This window comes from Elephas maximus, chromosome 5, assembly GCF_024166365.1.
Source record: "Elephas maximus indicus isolate mEleMax1 chromosome 5, mEleMax1 primary haplotype, whole genome shotgun sequence".
Classification (NCBI taxonomy): Eukaryota; Metazoa; Chordata; class Mammalia; order Proboscidea; family Elephantidae; genus Elephas; species Elephas maximus.
The window spans coordinates 117,319,735-117,333,226 of NC_064823.1; positions in this window are offsets into that span (position 1 = coordinate 117,319,735).

Genomic DNA, 13,492 nt, shown 5'->3' on the forward strand with positions numbered 1-13,492 from the left:
TTGTGTGATCTACCTAACGTATGTCGTTAACGAGTCTTTCTCCAATCCTGATGGCCTGTTCTTCTTCATATAGTCCAGCTCCTCAGATTATTTGCTCAGCATACAGATTGTATAGGTATGGTAAAAGGATACAACCCCGATGCACACCTTTCCTGACTTTAAGCCACTCAGTGTCCCCTTGTTCTGTCAGAACTACTGCCTCTTGATCTATGAACATGAGCATAATTAAGTGTTCTGGAATTCCCATTCTTCATAATGTTGTCCATAATTTGTTATGATCCATACAGTGGAATGCCTTTGCATTGTCAATAAAACACAGGTAAACATCTTTCTGGAGTTCCCTGCTTTCAGCCAGGATCCATCCGACATTAACAATGATATCCCTGGTTCCACGTCCTCCCCTGAATCTGGCCTGAATTTCTGGCAGTTCTCTGTCGATACACTGCTGCAGCCACTTTTAAATGATCTTCAGCAAAATTTTGCTTGAGTGTGATATTAATGACATTGTTCTATAATTTTCACATTCGGTTAGATCACCATTCTTGAGAATAGTCATAAATACGGATCTCTTCAAGTCAGTTGTCCAGGAAGCTGTCTTCCATATTTCTTGGCATAGACAAGTGAGCACTTCCAGTGCAGCATCTGTTTGTTGAAACATCTCAATTGATATTCCATCAATTCCTGGAGCCTTGTTTTTCTCCAATGCCTTCAGAGCAGCCTGGACTTCTTCATTCAGTACCATTTGTTCCTGATCGTATGCCACCTCTTGAAATGGTTGAAAGTCAACTAATTCTTTTTGGTACAATGACTCTGTGTATTCCTTCCATCTTCTTTTGATGCTTCCTGCGTCGTTTAATATTTTCCCCATAGAATCCTTCACTATTGCAACTTGAGGCTTGAATTTTTTCTTCAGTTCTTTCAGCTTGAGAAATGCCAAGCATGTTCTTCCCTTTTGGTTTTCTATGTCCAGCTCTTTGCACATGTCATTATAAAACTTTTTCTTTTTGAGCCGCCCTTTGAAATGTTCTGCTCAGTTCCTTTATTTTATCATTTCTTCCTTTTGCTTTAGCTGCTCAACGTTTGAGAGGAAGTTTCAGAGTCTCCTCTGACAACCATCTTGGTCTTTTCTTTCTTTCCTGACTTTTCAATGTCCTCTCACTTTCTTCGTGTATGGTGTCCTTGATGTCATTCTACAACTCGCCTGGTCTTCAGTCATTAGTGTTCCTTGCATCAAAACTATTCTTTATATTGTCTCTAAATTCAGGTGGGATATACTCAAGTTTATATTTTGGCTCGTCTCTGGCCATTGTTCTGACTGATGACATTGAGCTTTTTCATCATTTCTTTCCACAGATGTAGTCAATTTGATTACTGTGTATTCCCTCTGGCAAGGTCCATGCGTACAGTTGCAGTTTATGTTGGTGAAAAAAGGTATTTGCGATGAAGAAGTCATTGGTCTTGCAAAATTCTACCATGCGATCTCCAGCATCATTTCTATCACCAAGGCCATATTTTCCAACTACAGATCCTTCTTCATTGCTTCCAACTTTTGCATTCCAATTACAATAATTATCAATGTATCCTGATTGCAAGTTCGATCCATTTCAGACTGTAGAAGCTGATAAATCTTCTATTTCTTCATCTTTGACCCTAGTGGTTGGTGCTTAAATTTGATAATAGTTGTATTAACTGGCCTTCCGTATACGCATATGGATATTATCCTATCACTGACAGCGTTGTGCATTCCTCCTCAAGTTGTCATTCCCAGCACAGTAGGCTATATGATTGTCCTATGTGAAATGGCCAATACTAGTCCATTTCAGCTCACTAATATCTAGGATACTGATGTTTATGTGTTCCATTTCATTTTTGATGATTTCCAATTTCCCTAGATTCATACTTCGTACATTCCAGGTTCCAATTATTAATGGGTGTTTGCAGCTCTTTCTTCTCATTTTGAGTTCTACCACATCAGCAAATGAAGGTCCTGAAAGTTTTACTTCATCCATGTCATGAAAGTCGACTCTACTTTGAGGAGGCAACTCTTCCCCAGTCATCTTTTGAGTGCCTTCCAACCTGGGGGGCTCATCTTCCAGCACTATATCAGAGAATGTTCCGCTGCTATTCATAAGGTTTTCACTGGCTAATGCTTTTCAAAAGTAGACTGCTGACCCATAACTGTGAGTATTGTCTGTGGAAAAAAAAAAAAAAAAGTAGACTGCCGAGTCCTTCTTCCTAGCCAGTCTTAGTCTGGAAGCTCAGCTGAAACCTGTCCTCCATGGGTGACCCTGCTGGTATCTGAATACTGGTGGCATAGCTTCCAGCATCACAGCAACACGCAAGTCCCCACAGTACGACAAACTGACAGACACATGGGGTGGAAAAGTAGAGGGTGAGCAAAAAAGAAAGGGACCTTCAACAAGACGGATTGATACAGTGGCTGCAACAATGGGCTCAAACATAGCTATGGTTGGAGAATGACAAAGGACCAGGCAGTGTTTCATTATGTTGTACATAGGGTCCCTTTGAGTCAGGACCTAACATCAGCAATGATGACTCATAACCCAGGAGTCCTTGGGTGGTAAAAACCAGGGATTTCACCACGGGGGCCAGGGAGAGAAGAGTGTACCGGTGATGCTGTCAGAGTTGATGGAGCCACAATGACTGTCTACAAAATTTTTGTGCAGTGTTTTAGCAGAAATTTATTATTTTTTATAAAAGTATCCCTTTGGTTAGTTGTAACAGCAAAAGCATTTTATAAGCCATTTTACATGAATTAATATAGCTACAAGGCTAAAACTCTATGCTAGTTTACTTTTAGGAACTTTTGTCAGAGCCGTCACTGTTATCCAATTACAATGATGCTTCAAATCTCATGGTTTCATCTGCAGCTGCTACAAGCACAAGTTGCTGTTTTCATTGCTGCAGGTGTTTTTATAGTCACCAATTTTGTCAAATTTTCTGGTGTTTTAGGTACTATGGCAATTAGCACGGGAGAGTGACATCGTGAGCTACCATTCTTGGTGAAACCAACTCTAGTGATGCCATTGGCACAAACAATTAAGGACTCTAGGACTAGACAAAAGTGTGTCAGCTTGAACTCACCCAGAGGCACCTTGAAAGATAGGCCTGGCAATCTGCTTCCAAAAAGTCACAGCCTCGAAAGCCCTATGGAGCAGTGCTACTCTGTACACATGGGGTCGCCATGAGTCAGAATCAACTCAAAGGCAACTGACAACAATAACAACGCATAATCCATTCCATTTGAAATAATTCTCTTTGGTTTCATTATTCTGGAATTAAAAAAATAAAGGAAAAATCGCTAAGATTTATGTACCAAAAATTATATACCATAATTTTGCTCATTAATCCATGGATGGGTTATTCAGGGCCCTTAAGTCTCACCCCTAAATTATTTAAAGGAAACTAAGCAATCTAAATTCTTCTGCTGCCTGAATTATTTAGGGCATAAATGTTTCCTGTTGAATGCTTTTGTGGTCACATTTGGTGTCTTGGCTAAAGTGAATAAAATTCGCTTTAATGCAATAATACAAAAGCAATGGCTAGAAATAATACATGACGTGATTATCATTGTTTTATCTTATGAAAATGATGAAGCAGTTATCCACAATAATATGTTTGCTTTTTTTTTAATGGAGCCTGACGCCAATAAGAAACTGCATCTCTCTCTCTCTCTCTTTCAACTTCTTATTTTATCTGAGAGTCAATTGCAATAAATGATTCTCTGCAAAATTTTTAACTCACTTCTAAATCTGCTGTTGCTAGCTCAGGTTTCCACACCTATTACAATATTTTATATTAGCAATAATATACTCACCAGTGTGGCCAATTACCTTGCCGAAGAGAAATTGGCAATGTCATTTTATGTGAAACTCAGTGCATTCTCTCTGGAGTATGACTTTGATTATATTGCTTAGAGATAATATTGCTATTCATTTGTCCCACAGACTACCTGGAAGCCTTATTAGAACCTCATTTTTGGTATTAAACTTAATTGTTTCTCATTTACTGGTGCTTTTAGCAACTCCCAACCCCGTGGTTTGAATTTCATATTTTATTTCTCTTGTCAGTTGGGGAGGTAGGACATGGGAGAAGGAAGGTCAGTTAATAGCTCCAAAATCATAGGGCAGTAGGAAAAATGACAATATAGAAAAGACTCAATCAGAAAGAGAATTAGCAATAACTATTTGTTCAACAGATACTCTTTGGAATGGAATTGAGGTACTCTCTGAATTGAATATTTTAAAAGCAATGGGCATCCTTTGTTAGAGGTTTCTGGTTGGAAGTAACAGAAACCAACTCAAGCAATTTTAATGAAACATTAAAAGATGGCTTAGATAGGCGGAGAAGATAGACTTTACTATATACACACAGGAATATTTCACAGAATCCAAGAGCAACAACTCTAGGTCTTCAGAAGTGACTACAACAAGGAACTGGAAAGTTGTAGATCTTTCAGTGCACCTCTCAATTTGGTTTCTTTCAGGGCTGTGTTCACCTCCCCCCCCGCCGCCCGCCATTTTCTTCTACCCGTAGATTGGCTTCTAGTCCCCATGGTATGCAGAATTTGGTAAATGCAGAGTTCCCAAGGTTAGCTCTAGTTTGCTCAAGAGACAGCCCAGACTCACTCAAAACTCCCTGAAGGAAGACTCTTATCAGCCTACCTTGTGCCAAATGCCTTTCTATGGTCAAGTAAATTGTGAATAAGGATTTCATAAACATCATGTGGCTTGGGGAGCTGTGGTTACTGGAAGTTTCCATAGAAAAATAGAGTTGTTGGTTTGAGGTGGCCAGATATTCAAAATACGCTCATTACAGAAACTGCAGCTAACCCATTGGAAAGCAAAGAGTGCTTTTAGATTAGTTCTTTTAATATATGCTATTCTTAAAGTAATTTTTCAAGGACAAGAAATTAGACTTCTAGAGCTCTGTATCTCACCTACATAAGGGTAAGAACTAATTTTTAATTTCCTAAAGATCGTATAATTGTAAACTGAATGTTTAATTTTCTCCCTCCAATGGCTACTTTGCCAGCATTATTCAAGTTTTTGTAACTGAAGGGCTCAATTTTCTGTATTTCCCTAAAGTTGCCTTCAAAAACTAGGCTGGGGTGTCCATTGTCAATTTACCATGACCTCCATACCCTTCTCCAGAAGACGCAGATGGTGAACATCTGTAACTGTTAATCTGAAGATTGGTGTTTCAAGGCCAACCACTGGTGCCTTGGAAGAAAGGGCTGGCAATCTACCTCTGAAAAATCAGTTACTGCAAACTCTAAGGAGCACAGTTCTACTTTAACACAGACGGGATAGACATGAGTTGGATCAGTTGAAAGCCACCTGGTCTGATTTTGGTTTCTCTAAGGTCTAGTCCAAGGGAGACATTTCCCACAATCCCCTTTTTTATATGGCTGTGAGTTGGAATTTGGCAATCAGAGTCATTAACATGAGGCTTGTAGAACAGAAGAAAATTATTTTCCAGAGGCAGGTACAGTCAGATATGTCAACAAACATGAGACCCAGAGGCAGTGGCACCACTAGGATTAGCATCACCCAGCGTGGTAAATCATGGTGTCACGCTCCAACCCGGAGCTGGTAAACGCCCCCCCGCGTGGGCGGAGCACCCCTTCCCCGCCCCACTCAGCGCCCAGCGCTGTGCTGCGCTGTCTGTCCCTCTCCCCTCCTCCTCCACGTTCCCTCCGTTCCCGCCAACTCCTCTCCTCTCTCATTGGCCAAGGCAGACACCCTCCTCTCTGCCGCCCGCATCCCGACTGGTGGGGATGGGGGGTGGTGATGAGACGTAAACCCTAGTGACACCACTAGTGGCTTCCCAGGGAACTCTGGAGAATCGCCATCCTCCCCCTTGGAGACTAAGCAGGTTGGAATGAGCTTTCTGAAGATGCTGGAGAATTGCAACCTTTTTTAGATAAGGTCGGAAACCCTGGTGTCATAGTGGTTAAGCGCTAGGGCTGCTAACCAGAGGTCGACAGTTCGAATCCGCCAGGCTCTCCTTGGAATCACTCTGTCCTATAGGGTGGCTATGAGTCGGAATCGACTAGACGGCAGTGGGTTTGTTTGTTTGTTTGTTTGTTTTTGGTTTTAGATAAGGAATGAGAACCATCTATTTGACGCTTCAGACTGAGGTCTTCAATGTTAGCTTCCTTGACTCTCACTCTTGAAATAGTTATGTACCTCTTAATTCATATACTAAACCCTTCATTCGTGGAATACATGAATGGCCTCTGTGTTCTTGGTTAAACCATGTCTGATAAAAAGATTATCGAAATTTCTATCAGTTCTAAGACCTTTTTTCATGTTTCTAATAGTCACTCGAAAATTTATTCAAGTCACTCAGCTGCATCATTGTCATCTCAAATAATACTTCTGCTTCTATGACCTGGAGTCTGATCACTTCCACCCAGGATGCCCAACTTTTTCAGAAGTTTTCAAACTCAGAATTCCCACAATTCATTCTTTATATTTCTTTTCAGAAGGGTATAATGTGGGGATCGACTCGACAGCAATGGGTTTGGTTTTGGTAAAATGTCATTACTTTTTCTCTAATCTTTCCCCTTAGAAATAGCCAGAAGCCTTTGGGCTGCAACTTGGCATTGGCTTTCAGTTTTTTTCAGTTAGTCCCAAAGACTGACAGTCTTTAAGTCCAGACCTCATGGAGCAGCTGCCTTTAAAACGTCTACATTGCTTTCATACGAACTACTTGGAAGTGACTGCCAACCTAATTGTGTCCTTTAAAAGTTGTCAGAGGCAAAAGTAGCTTTACCTTTAGAACACCATCAGAACTCCATTGGCACTCTCAGTGGTCCCTGCTGACCGAGCCTTAGAGTATAAAACATGACTCATCTTTCCATACTTTCCTTGTAAGTATTCACTTTCATTAAAATCAGTTTTGGCCGCTGGGTTTGTGCTAGATATTGAATTTGTATTAAGTTCACATCCGAGCACTGGGAGAAATAGGCACAGTATAAATAAATCAAGTCAAATGAATAAAGCATTAGGTGGGCTGTGCAATGGGGCAGAAGTGTCTGTATGTTTGCAGGAAATTCAATAGGAGAGGAATGGCTTTGGAGAGCATGTGTGCACTAGGAAAGGGTTCCAAATGAGCAGGCCAGAGGCAGTAAGTCTCTCATTCACACCTCAGTGGCCCATTCAGTTCACATTCGCATGGTCTTTGAAAGCCAGCTGTTGAAACTCTCTTTTTCATTTTGAAACCAAAGGCACTGGATCTTACTATGAATTTCGCACATTAAAATGAGCAGACTTAGTGGTAGTTTAATTCTCTTGGCTAAAATTTATGAAAGTGATGAGATGAGTGTTCCAGGTGATTAGCAAATGTGAGTGAGAATCGTTTGGCAGTGACCAGACTTCCTCTATGAATGCCTTTCAGCAGAATTTTATTTGCAGGATTTGGTTGTGTCGTACTGTTGCAGCCCAACCACGGTTTCAAATAAAAATTTGCTATTCAAATGGCAGTAATTTTCTTAACTGATTGTTTTATTATAGAACGATATCTACATTAAAACCAAACAGACTTCCAGGATGTGGTATGTCAAGCGGTGAAAAGCGGCAGCATCTGTTTCTCCAGCATCCACAACCCTCTTTCAGACCATGAAAAAAAGTCACTACATTTCACGCAGTTCCACTACCTTGGCAAGTTTGAAAAATGTCAGTAAGACGGAAAAACACAAACTGGCTGTTTTAGGTAATTCCATTTTAATTTTCAACTTGTTGATTAACCTTGCCGTGCACTTTTTTTTTTAACGTCTTGAATCTAATTATATGTTTTGATCTTAATCACTTTTTTGGTTTATTATCTTGTTACACCACAGAACCTAAGGCATTCTCATTCATCAAAACCCCAGGTTACGACTTTTCAGAAATCTTATTTCTAAAAAAACATAAATGCTATATTTAAATAAATACATATGTTTAAATATATAAATATATTTACATAAATACTTGTAGACTTTATTTTAAGGCTTCCTATGCACAGAGGAGGAGTCCCTAAGTGTTGTAAAAAATTAACATGCTAGGCTGCTGGCCAAAAGGTTGAAAGTTCGAGTCCTCCCAGAGACACATCAGAAGAGAAGCCTGGTGATCTACTTCTGAGAAATCAACTACCGAAAACCTATGGAGCACAGTTCTACTCCAACACCCATGGAGTGCTGTGAGTTGGAATCAGCTGGATGAACAGCTAGTTGTATTCCAGGAAAATTGTGAGATTATTTGGGGCAATATTGTACAAATGCATTCAAGAAAATTGTATGGGGGGGGACATATTGTTTATATATGTCATGAATTTCCCCTTCCTATTTATTTATTTATTCATTATTTATTAATTACATCATAGTCCCTAAAATAATTTAGTCAATAATAATCACTGAATAACTCAATTTAAAGCCTCTTTTAAAATTGTCTGTTTTCACCTGATCAGGTATCAACATAATATAGTCTACTAAATAATACTTAAATTCTATTTCAATTTTCTCTAATTGGTAGAACTACCTATTACAGGAAGCACAAAATAATGGCACTCCAGTTCTTTACGTTTAAGATTGGTCTACTTTATTCCAATAATAATTAGTATCTTTTACTTCATCTGCAATATCTACCTGGATTTTAGGTTTTAGTATAAGACGGAGTTCCTGGGTGGTGCAAATGATTTACCTGCTCAGTTGCTAACTAAAAGATCAGAGTTTTGAGCCCCCACAGAGACAACTTGGAAGAGATTTTTTGTGATTTATTTCTGAAAAAAATCAGCAGTTGAAAACCTGTGGAGCACAATCCTACTCTTACACACATGGGGTATCATGAGTCAAAATCAACAGGCTGACAATTGGTGGTGGCAGTAGTGTAAGACAAGCATTAAAGTGTACTTTGAAACGGTGAGAAAAATGCAACAACCTAGTGCAACAATAAATCAGATGCTCTATGATTCAGCTTTACCTTCCCTGTGTGTTCATGCATGCTAGCTCTGAGGACATCAGAAGGCGAGACTTCTATTGAGCAGCAGCGAAATTGCAGTCACCAAGAGAGAAGAATGAAAGCACTGGGAAAATAATATGACTGAGTAGGAAGAAAGTAGCACAGGGAACCAGGACCTGCAAAATGTATAGGTCACAATGGTAGTTCTCGTGCTACTTAAAACATACATAGAAGTTTTAGAGGTGGTTTGTTTCTTTGTATAATCTAAAGGTCTGCAAATCTTTTTTTTTTTTTTTTTAATATTCTTCCAGTAATGAGGTGAGAATTCCAGTGAATTTTATCCATGTGCTCCATTTTAGCAAGTCAGAGGGGTTTAGAATGCACATTCCATTTTATCTATATAGGGTACCAGGGGCAAGTCTGCAAACAAGAGGGAGAATTACCTGTGAGAAATTATAAAAGCTTAGATGCAGACTTATGTCCACATGTGGGAAATTCTGTGTGATGTCAGAACAACTTCAATTTATAATCTGCACTGTGATTTCCTTACGTCTTATTTAGCAGAGACTTGGTGATCTGCTCACATTAAGTTTGCAGCCAAGAAAACCATATGGAGCAGTTCTACTCTGCAACACATGGGATTGCCATGAGTTGTCATCAACTTGATGGCAACTAACAAGAAAAACAATAATTTTGCAAACTGTGAAGTACAATTACGGAATGAAACACCCTGCTGCACTTCTACATATGCACTTTTTAACTGGTGTTGTAACAGCTGCACTAAAAAAAAAAAAAAAAAAAAAGTGATATATACCAAACACTATTGGCAGAGATTTCAACTGCTCAGGAGTAAAAGGACCATGCATTTTTGCCAAGGGCTTTATGAAGAAGTTTAGAAGATGACACACTTGATCCCGTCTCCTTCTCATATCCTGAGTTTCCATGAGCATAGTTTGTGTGGTTAAAAGATTCCTCCAGTATTTCATACTCACTAAGAAATGGGTTGCTAGAAGCATTATCACCACCACCAACCCATCCAGGGAGGGATTTTTGATAGGATTTAATTTCATTGTATAATTTCACTATGCCTTTTACGGTCACTACATCTATTTAGGTGTAACTCTATTTGGGTGGGAAACCCTGGTGGCGTAGTGGTTAATTGCTATGGCTGCTAACCAGAAGGTCAGCAGTTTGAATCCGCCAGGCACTCCTTGCAAACTCTGTGGGGCAGTTCTACTCTGTCCTATAGGGTCGCTGTGAGTCGGAATCAACTCAACGGCGTTGGGTTTGGTTTTGGGTTTTTTCCATTTAGGTTTGACTTCTCTTTTGAAGTTGGAAACCCTGACGGCATAGTGGTTAAGAGCTACAGCTGCTAACCAAAAGGTCTGCAGTTTGAATCCACCAGGCACTCCTGGGAAACTCAACGGGGGTTGTTCTACTCTGTCCTATAGGGTTGCTATGAGTTGGAATTAACTCAACGGCAACAGGTTTCTGTTTTGGAGTTAGAAGATGGATCAGTGCTGCTGAGTACATGAGTGTGGTTATTTCTGCCCTTTCTGAGTCACTGAGCACAGCTCAGAGTGGGATTAGGGAGAGCAAGGGAAGAGGAGGAAACTGAAGTTTCTAAACCTGATAACAAACGTAGTTATTTGCACATCTGAAGCACATATCCTGTAACTACCTCCTTCCTGTACATCGTGTAGCAGAAATACTATTTTCCTTTGATAAATAGGATCAATCAGCCAAACAGTGACCTTTTCCTGTAGGTCTGCTGGCATCAGAAGCAAAAAATGGGCTTGTGGCCATCTGGAGTCCTAGTTCAACAGAAGCATTCTTTTTGCATCTGATGGAAACACTGTTCATTTGAATTCTAAAATACCTATATCAATAGCCCCACATCATGAGGATGGGAAACAAAAATATTTTAAGCCAGAATATTAGATTAATATTGAAAGAGGACACTACCACTTTGACTTTCTTGGTTCGCAGACCCATGTATTCTTGCCATGCAAGAAACAGCACTATCTGTTGGTCACTGAGTAAGAATACATATTGTTGTTAAATGCCATTGAGTTAGCTCTGACTCATGGTGATCCCATGGGCAACAGAACAGAACATTACCTGGTACTGCACCATTTTCACAATTGTTGGTAAGCTCCAGTTCATTGTTGATGTCACTGTGTATTTTGAGTGACTTCCAATCCAGAGGGGCCATCTTCCAGCACTATATACGACAATATACTGTTGTGATTCATAGCCTAATTTTCAGAAGTAGATAGCCAGTCCTTTCTTCCTAGTCTATCTTAGTCTGGAAGCTCCACTAATACCTGCCCACTACAGGAGAAACCGCTGGTATTTGAAATACTGGTGACATAACTTCCAGCATAACACACAAGCCAACACAGTATGACAAGCTGAAAGATGGATGGTGGGAAGAATAGATACTGTGCCCCAAACTCACAGAGCATTGTCTCTCAGCTCCCTCACTTCTTCTAATACATAATTATTTTCTTTTTCCATATCTATGCTTTATGGGGAAACCCTGGTGGTGTAGTGGTTAAGTGCTACAGCTGCTAATCAAGAGGTTGGCAGTTCAAATCCACCAGGTGCTCCTTGGAAACCCTGTGGGGCAGTTCTACTCTGTCCTATAGGGTCGCTATTTGGTCGCAAAGAGTCAGAATCGACTCGACGGCGACGGGTTTTTTTTTTTTTTTCTTTTGGTTTTATGTTTTATGGAATAACTGGACCTGGGATGCATTGCCTAAAGAATGGATGCAACTCCTGTGCCTTCAAAGCTTTTCACCATCTAGTCCCAACTATCTTTGATTATGTGGCATGTACTGAAATAAATACTTACGTGTAATCAGAATACTTGATGGAAGTGCATTTTGGGTTAATATAACCCTCCCAACAACCCTATGAGTTAGCTATTCATATTACTCTCTGTCTTAGTTTCTCAGTGCTGCTGTAATAGAAATACCACAAGTGGGTGACTTTAAAGAACAAAAATTTATTTTCTTGAAGTTTAGGAGAGTAGAAGTCCAAATTCAGGGCACCTGTTCTAGAAAAAGGCTGTCTCTGTCAGCTCTGGGGGAAGGTCCTTGCCTCTTGTCAACTTCTGTTCCTAGGTTCCTTGGCCATCTTCATGTGGAGTGGCATCTCTCTTCCCTCATCTGCACTTCTTGCTTCCATGCCTAATCTGCTCTTTTTATATGTCAAAAGTGATTGGCTTAAGACACGCCCTTCATTGATATAGCCTCCTTAACATGACCAAGAAAGCCCTGTTCCCAAAAGAGACTGCATCCACAAGTACAGCAGTTAGGATTCCAACACATATTTTGGGGAGAAACATTCAATCCATAATGCTCCATTTTGCATATAAGAAAACTGAGGTACTGAAAAGTGTAAGTAATCTACCTAAAGTCACACAGCTGGTAAATGCCAGTACTTGGAATTCAAGACCAGAGAAGCAAAATCCAGAGCCTGTGCTCTTTACCACAGTGCTACACTGCCTATCACTACAATCTCTGAGCTCATTCGAAACATATAACAGATGCTTGCTATCTGCCAGGCATTGTGATAAGAACTTTGCATTCCACCTGCCTGACTCTGTAACTGGGCCATAATTTTCCAGCCATATCTTTACCTATAGAAATCCTAGCTATTAAAGAAAAAAAAGTTGCCATCCAGTTGATTCTGACTCATGGCAACCCCATGTGTTTCAGAGTAGAGCTACCTGAATGGGGTTTTCAATAGCTGATTATTTTTCAGGAATAGCTCACCAGGCACCTCCAACTGGTTTCAAATTGCTAACCTTTTATTAGTAGTCTAGCGATTAATGGTCCAGGAACTCCTAACTGTTATCAAAGGCACTGCCTAAAGCTAAGTCCACTGGGAAGCCTCTCATGATTGTATATTCTGCTCTGCTGAGCATTTTATAATATTTAGTATCTCTACCAGACAACTGATAACCACTAAGTGTGTGAGACGTAGTCCCACCCTCCTTGCTTCTAAGGAGCATGATGCTTGGTACAGCAGAGGGTCATTGAAATCTTTTCTCCATTTATCATGACATTTCTTATTGATCCAGTTTTGAAGACTTTTGTTTTCTTTATGTTGAGGTGTGATTACTTTTTATAATTACTTTTCACAGTAACATTACTAAGAAATTTAAAGATTTTATCCTAAAACTAAAGCACTTCTATTTCATAAACAGGCTCAAAAATCTTTCCCAATGCCTGTTTCTGCAAACATGGAAAGAGAATAAAATGGAAGGAAGACATAACCCCATCGCCAGTGAGTCAATTCCCACTCATAGCAACCCTATAGGACAGAATAAAACTGCTTCATAGGGTTCCCAAAGCTGTAATCTACCTAAGTAGACTGCCATGTGTTTTTCCCACAGAGCAGCTGTTGGGTTGAACCAGTGACCTTTCAGTTGACACTTCTGTCTCCAGGTAAAATCTATGGCAGACAGGTAACCATTCAAAACAGACTTCTAAAGGTCAAAGCAAATGTGTGAATTTCAG